The sequence below is a fragment of the Penaeus monodon genome, chromosome 18 (assembly GCF_015228065.2).
Source record: "Penaeus monodon isolate SGIC_2016 chromosome 18, NSTDA_Pmon_1, whole genome shotgun sequence".
Taxonomy (NCBI): Eukaryota; Metazoa; Arthropoda; class Malacostraca; order Decapoda; family Penaeidae; genus Penaeus; species Penaeus monodon.
The window spans coordinates 15,788,223-15,795,541 of record NC_051403.1 but is presented as its reverse complement, the minus strand read 5'-3'; positions in this window follow the sequence as shown (position 1 = coordinate 15,795,541).

The window sequence follows — 7,319 nt, the reverse complement described above, 5'->3', positions numbered from 1 at the left end:
GAAACGAAATAGATTAAGACGAAGAAGGAAGATATCGGTTAAGAAAAAAAGCTAGGGAGAGGAGATTACGAGAGAAGAATCAAAGGATCAAGAGAGATGAGAGAAGAGATCTACAAGAATAAGAGGGAAAGGAGCGGATTGAAGGGAAAAAAGAGAAAGAGAGAGACTAGGAGGAGAGAGGATCAAGAGGTGCGGAAGGAGAGAGGAGGGCAATAATGATGAACAGTAGAAGATTAAGATAAGAAAAGAAACTGAGAGAGGAAGAAATAATATTTTTCTTTTTTTCTTTTTTTTCTTTTTCTCTTTTTTTTCTTTTCCTTTTTTTCATACATTGATGTGGTATTAACTTCGGTGGGATGAATGTCTTCAGAATCATTCTGTACCTCTATGATGTAACCTTAGAAGCTCAAAAATATCAAAGAGAAGTTTGTGTATCTTCATTTGTTGACATTATTCAATCAATAAGACAAGGAAATGCCCGTGACCATTGATTCGGACGCGGAGCTCACTCGCGGTGGATACAGTAAGATGCACAACCTTATGCAGTCTCTACTTTTCATATAAAACTAATGCATGTAATAAGAAAAATGTCTTGAATGAATTTAAGTAAATATATTTAAAAGTTTCCACAACCTTGCGAAACGAAGAGTGGTGTGCATAAACAATATTAGTTGCAGAGTAGTCAGGTACTTTTTCCATTTTATTTGAAAGCTCCCATAGTGTTTTGCATGTAATTAAAAAGCATACCAGCAAATTAAGTACTTTAATGGTTTTCCATTGACTTTTTTATGTGATATTAGGTAACGTAACTTTTTTTCAAAACTTGTTTGTCGGTACAAACTTCGATGATATCGTATTTTGTAGCAACTATGATACAACTTGAAACAATATATCAAAAGTGTTAGGGGTTTCGGGATGCTGCAAAAAGGCCTATACATACGTACATGCATACATACATACATACATATATATATATATATATATATATATATATATATATATATATATATATATATATATATATATATATATATATATATATATATATATATATATATATATATATATATATATATATATATATATATATGTGTGTGTGTGTGTGTGTGTGTGTGTGTGTGTGTGTGTGTGTGTGTGTGTGTGTGTGTGTGTGTGGTGTGTGTGTTTATGTTTATATATATATATATATATATATATATATATATATATATATATATATATATATATATATATATATATATATATATATACATATCCATATATGTATATATATATAATATATATATATATATATATATATATATATATATATATATGTGTGTGTGTGTGTGTGTGTGTGTGTGTGTGTGTGTGTGTGTGTGTGTGTGTGTGTGTGTGTGTGTATGCGTGTGTGTGTGTGTGTGTGTGTGTGTGTTTGTGTGTGTGTGTGTGTGTGTGTGTGTGTGTGTGTGTGTGTGTGTGTGTGTGTGTGTGTGTGTGTGTGTGTACATATATATACATATATACAGTGAAAACGGTGTTTACAGCATGAAAGCAGTGCATCAGATAGGCATCATAACAAAAGTGTTGAACGCCATCCTTTGCTTTGCTAACGCAGACAGCATGGGCAGGAAAGGTCTTGTGCGACCACATAAAATAGCTGTCCGGCCCTGAAGAAATTAATCAGGCTCATAACATTATTCTCATAGTATCAGAGTCTAGAAAACAAAGAGACACGACATGCGACATTAAATGACCACCACAAGTGCCCACGGTCGTTGTCCAATCACAGAACGACCGGAAGCGCAGCAAACAAACGAGCAAGACAAGGAGGGTTTCGTCACCTCCAGAAAAGGAGCGAGAGGAGTGAAAACCACTACAGGTTGCAGAACGTCCCCAGGTAGAATATTTATACAACACAAGTTGTCACCCTGATACAGAGGAAGAAGATACAGAAGACTTTCTTGCTCAAAAATCTAAAAATATATCAAATGCATATGCATAAGCCAAGCATGGCGCATTAGTTTTATTCTAGTTTCACAGTAACAGTCAGAGGCAAAAATGTAAATCCCGAACTCTTCATAGATTCTGATGTTTTTCCTAAAAATGTAAAAGTATTTTTTAACAAAAACAAGTACAAAAACGACCAGCTTCTTTGACGCCGCCACACAGTCAGTAAGACCAAAGGTCAAATCATGCTATGCAATCATGATATATCTCCCTGGTTACTTTGAAGAAATTGAAATGATGATTACGGAGAGAAATATCGATATCCTTTGCATTAGTGTAACATGGCTTCGTGAAGAAATGTGAAGTAATTTCACTAACATTCAAAATGTTTGTGTTTATAGATGAGATTTAGGGCGTGATGGAGGAGTATGCATATACGTAAATGATCGATAGAGATCTCCATTACAGCTGTAAATAACAAAGGTGTAGAGGAGATCTGGGTAACTGTACAAACCAGTATGCATACTTCATTATTGGTACAATTAATAGAAACCCTCATATAGAGCTGAATCATTTGGTTACCTCGAAGATCTTTTTAAAGAAATGTCAATGAATAGAAAACCTTTTCTTTCATCTTAGGTGACTCATATGATGACCTAGTTAGGAAAGTTAGCCGGGATCATTAAGAAAAACAAATTAAAACATCTTATAATAACCCTTACAAGGATCATAGAAGACACCTCCGTGTTAGACGTCTTAATATCGAACAGATCCGATCTCATTGCAAACCAGTAACTATTAACTATGACAGTAGACATAAAGAGCCCTAGGAGATAACCTGTAATAAAAAACTTCCCTTGACCTTTCAAATTACGATCTCCAGTAACTTTAACATAGTATTAGTGCCAGCCAGTCAGCCCTCTTAGAGATTTTAACAGATGACGTTAACAGACAAGTAGACATTCTCTCTAACATGCTAAAAATAGTATAGATTCCTCTGCCCCCTTTAAACCAAAATTGTTAGACTGTCTCCCAGCGCCATGGAAAACTGAAGACAAAAGAGCTATACATGACCAAAATAACACACATATCTCTTAAAACGAACAAAACAGAGATCACCCTTTATTCTAAGTATATAAAAACATGTTAAAACATTAACCCAGTCTGCAAAAACAATTCATTTTCAAAAATTTCACGACGCCAAAGAAAAATGGATAACAGTTAAAAGGTTAGCACCAAACAAAAAACACCACACAGGCACTTAGGACCAGACAGCTGCTTCCTTGGCCCCACAAAACACAACTAGGACAATGCTCTCAACTAATGGTTTTAGACCACAGCCAATAAGAGTAGAAACAAGTTCTTACAATAAAACACTTAAGCGAAACGAATGCTGCAGGAGTGGATATCATCGCTTTTCGATTCATCAAAGAAATTTTACCCCCAGTTACATTCTATTAAACTGTCATTATAAACGCATCTATAGTCACCTAGGCATCATTTTGGAAACATGGCATCATAACACCTATTTTTAAATCAGGAGATGCAGAACAAATTAACAATTATCGTCTTATTAGGTCTTGACGTGCGGCGGGTGCGATCCTAAATCCACGCCCGAGATAGAGTTCCATCACACTTTCGTCGAAACGGGAGCATCTAATCTTGTCGCGCTCAATATCTGCATGGGTGGACGCACGCCCACTCTCGCCGCCCGCGTCTGCCGATGATTGTATGGCACCGCGAGTGCTGCCCCGGTGCTACTCCCAGTAATATCTTAAGTGTTAGAAAAAAAAAATGTTGCAAATCAACTAACATTTCCGAAAGCAGCATGGGTTTAGAAGCAAACTATCCACTGAAACAGCATTATGTTAAAAGCATTTGACACTGTCAGTCATGAAATCCTGCTGAACAAAATGAAAAATAACGAAATTGACAAGTATTGGTTCAAAAGTTGCCTATCCACAAGAACGCAGTCAAAATTCGTATAAAAATGTCATCTAAAAATCAGTCTTGGTGTCCCACAAGGCTCCAAATTAGGTCTGATCTTATTCAATATATTCATTAACGACCAATCAACCATTGCACACAACTGTCTCCTTGTTCAATATGCCGATGACTCTCAGTTTCTTCACGCTGCCCCTGTAAAGAATTTATATGAATTGATAAGAAAAACGCAACAGACTCTTACAAGAGCAAAGGTGTATTTTGACAACAACAGCCTGACAGTCGACAAAGCATTGCCAAAATCCCTATACGCATTTGAGGGTTATCATATTAAACCAAGAATTTCCGTTATAAATCGAGGAGTACACATAGACAGAAACGTAATGGGCTCTTTGATATACGCAAATCACACACACACAAAAAACAACAACATTGAGACGAGAATTACTGTTGTTCAAACCCTTGCACTCAGCATTATTAACTGCTGTTCCAACATATGGGGATCAACCAACAAAACTCAAATACAAAAGGCACAAAAACTACAAAACTTTGCCGCTAGATTAGCAATAAGCAATATAAACAAACATGACCACATAACCCCCCATTTAAAAGTATTAAAATGGTTAAACGTTCAGCAAAAAATTGACACTTATACTTATTCATAAATTCATAAAGGGTGACTATCCTCATCGGTTAATGCCTCTACAAACGATTGGTAACAAAACAGGAATTCAAACCAGACATATTAACACTCTGCACGGTAAAAGGCTATACACGGAAACAGGGTCAAGGCAAACGAACAAAACATTAAAAACATCTCTAACCTAATAACTTTCAAAAGGAAACTAAATGAGCATTTTCTAAGTTGCATGTGACATCAGATATTTAAATGCAAAGCCAAACCATGTACTTCTACTTATAATGATGTGGACAAGTTATATCATTGTATTTTATTTTATGTCCCCTACTAATGTATTTAATATTGTTTATATTTATTCCGTATTACTGCAGAATGTCACTATCTCTGCAAAAAGAAAAATTATTGTTATTAATAGAATAAAGTATTTTGATTTAGACACTGACTCTCTCTCTCTCTCTCTCTCTCTCTCTCTCTTTTTCCCCTCCCCTTTCTCTCTCTCTCTCTTCTCTCTCTCTCTCTCTCCTCTCTTTGTTCCTCTCTCTCTGTAAATTTTACTGTCGCCTGTTTTCTATCATGCTCTATATACTGAAAATACGAGCTAAAAGAAGTAAAATAAGTAAAACAACAAGAGAGGGGGAGGGATAGCAAATAGAAAACAATACAAGGCAATCTAAAACAAGCAAACTAAAAAAAAATTCTCAGAAAGAGGAGGGGAGAGAGAGGGGGAAGAGGGGAAGAGAAGAGGGGAGGGGGATGAGAGAGAGAGAGGGGAGGAGAGAAGAGAGAGGGAAAAGGAGAGAAGAGAGGAAAAGAGAAAGGGAGAGAGGAGGGAAAGGACGTGCGAAAAAACCCCTTTTCCCCCTTTTCCCCCCTAGGCCCGTGGGCGGGAGGGGCGGCTTCGGGGGGGTGCGGGGCGGGGGCGACCCTAAACCCACCCCCCGAGTAGAGTCCACACATTTCGTCAAAAAGGGGGCATCTAATCTTGTCGCGCTCAATATCTGAAACGGGGGACGCACGCCCTCTCCCCCCCGCGTCTGCGTGATTTATGGCATGCGAGTGTTTTGCCGGATGGGGGGGGGGGGCTTTCTTTCTCGTCGGTGCCGTCTGGCGTTGAAGGGGTGTGCATGATTGTGGAGGCACACACACACACACACACACACACACACACACACCCCACACACACACAACTCACAACACACACACAACACAAAACCACACACACAAATACAGGGTGGTGTGTGTGCATTTGTGCTTTAAATAAACATATAAAAAAAATTTTATATAAATATAATATAATATAATAAATAAAATATATATATATAATATAATATTATATAATATATATTATATATATAAAATATATATTTTTAAAATATATATATAATTAATATATATTATTATAAATATATAATTATGATGTATGTATATATGTATAAAGATATATAGATAAATGGAGACTGAGGTGCAGCTATTTATATGCATGTATTTGTGCTTGTCTATACATACACTTTATGATGATGCATGTATGTATATGTATATATTTTTTATATATATATATATTATATTTTATAATATATATTATTATATAATATATATATTATATATAATATATTTTTTTTTTTTTTTTTTTTTTTTTTTTTTTTTTTTTTTTTTTTTTTATACAAAACATCACTAAAATGTTCAAGATTATTTGTACAGCTTTCGGTTCTTCACATTAATTGTTTAGAAATGCAAAGGTTAAAAGTCAGATCCTGCTTGCTAATTCTATTTTAATGCAAGGTTCAGTGAAAGCTTTCACCTTTTATTCATAACTTCTATGATTTCCAAGATAATTTCTACACATCCCAGTGTCTTTACAGAAACTATGAAAATCAAAAACAACTAAGACAGAAGAAAAAAAAAAAGGGAAAAGAAAAGCAAAAAAGGAAAAAAAAAGAGCGAAAAAACCCATTTTCCTTTTTTTTTGAGAAAAAGTTTTTTCTAGTTTTAAAGCAAAATTTTCCATTTGGAAAAGGGGATGAGACATTTGAGTAAAAAGGAAAAATTTAAGGGGCGCCCTTTTGCAAGAGGGGAAAAAAACTCTTGTTTAATATATATAAATTATAAAAAAATATAAATAATAAATATAAATAAATAAATAAATAATAAAAATATAAAAATATATATAAAAATAATATTTAAAAATATAAATAAATATAATATATATATATAAATAATTAAATATATATAATATAATTTTAAAAAAAATTTTTTTAATTATAATATATAATATATATATATATAATATATTAATATAATATATAAATATATATAATTTTTAAAAATAATAAAACAAAAAAAACAAAAAATTATATAATAAAAAAATATATATATAATAAAAATATATATATTTTTTTTTTTTTTTTTTTGTGTGTGTGGGGGTGTGTGGTGTGGTGTTGGTTTGGGGGGGTGGGGTTTTGGGGGTTTTTAAAAATATATATATATATATAATATATAATATATTAAAAAATATAATATTTATATATATATATATTTAATATAATTTATATATAAAAAAATAAAAAATATATTTATAAATAATTTTTTTTTTTTTTTTTTTGTTTTTTATAAAAATATTTATATTATATATATATACATACTATATAAATATATATATATATATATATATATATATAATATTCATATATAAAATATATTTATATAATTTATTATAATATATATATAAAATATATTTATATATTTAAATTTTATTAAAAAATTTTGATATTATATAATATATTAATAATATATTTTAATATATATATAT